This window comes from Echinops telfairi, unplaced genomic scaffold (assembly GCF_000313985.2).
Source record: "Echinops telfairi isolate 266 unplaced genomic scaffold, ASM31398v2 ScPeMD7_7469;HRSCAF=8507_1, whole genome shotgun sequence".
NCBI lineage: Eukaryota > Metazoa > Chordata > Mammalia > Afrosoricida > Tenrecidae > Echinops > Echinops telfairi.
In genome coordinates, this window is record NW_022111373.1 from 9,630,016 (window position 1) to 9,631,264 (window position 1,249).

At 46.5% G+C, this 1,249-nt stretch overlaps 1 pseudogene; it reads right to left on the bottom strand.

Moving 5' to 3' along the window:
• Positions 1 to 463: 463 nt before the first annotated feature.
• LOC101657456 lies at positions 464 to 1,248 on the bottom strand (annotated as a pseudogene).
• Between the last annotated feature and the right edge of the window lies 1 nt (position 1,249).

Consider the following 1,249-nt stretch of genomic DNA (forward strand, 5'->3'; position numbering starts at 1 on the left):
ATCTAGACAGCTGTGTTAGTCTGGGTTGACTAGAGAAACAAATCAAAAGGAAACCATGTGTGTGTAATAGAGAACTTTATATCAAAGAGCAATTGTACATTAAGAAAACATCCCAGCCCAGTCCAGATCAAGTCCATAAGTCCGATATTAGCCCACATTTCTGATATCAATCTATAAATTCCTCTTCAGACTCACACAACACATGCAATGACAGCCAATGCAGGAAGATCACAGGCCAGTGGGTGTAAAGTCATGTGGATCCAGTGGTGGTGGAAGCATCTCAGCACTGGCGTGGATCTCTACTTGGCTGCCCCAGCTCCAGGGCTCTGGCTCTATTAGTGTAGTTCCATGTGGCTTATCAACATGAATGTCTTGCAGGAGTTAATGTATCTGGCCTCCAGTGAGCTATTTATCTCCGTTGCACCTCCAAATGAGGTCATCAAGCTGCGACCTAATTGACAAGTTAAATACCACCCTTTCATTCTTAATAGTCTCAAGTTGCCACCAGATTTTATAACTACCACAACAGTCAACCATCTGCCAAGAATGCTTGAAGATGTGTTATATGATACAACATATCATTCACAAGGGGGAAACACACTAGGACCCAATTTGTGTGTACTTCTTGATTTCATCATACAAGACCAGCACAAAGGCACCACCCAGGCCTCTGAGTCTATTGGAGCAGGTGCCCTTGAATTCTTTGCTTCCTTCATCCCAAGCACTCTTCCTCCAGCAGTCCAGTGGACTGGTGTGCATGATATCAGTCCAGGGTGCTGGTCGGCCCTGACTGCATCATCATTCAGCAAAGAATGGTGTCAAATGGGTAAGAAGTCAACCCAGCCATGACCCTCATGGACTGCACCATCATCCAGTTAACGGAGATGTGGGGATTCTTGGGATTCGGATGCATTACCTTTGCGGCATCATGGATGCTGAAGTAGGCAGCTCAGTAGATGATAATGCTCTGCACAGACACATTGAAGCCCTGGTAGGGGCCCTTCATTGCATCAGACTTGGGATTCTTAACCAGGCACTCACCGAGGCCTTTGAACTCCCATTCAGCGAGGCCTTTGCCCACATCAGCTGCTAGACCAGTACTGGCAGCATCAAGAGGATACACAAAGCACAAAGATGCGCCCTGGTAACACCACTTGATGCCAGACTTCCTGAAAAGTAGCACCAGAACTGGGTCCTCTTGTCTACACCACCCAGGAAGATCTGCTTGGATTTATTTTTGAAGGCAAAG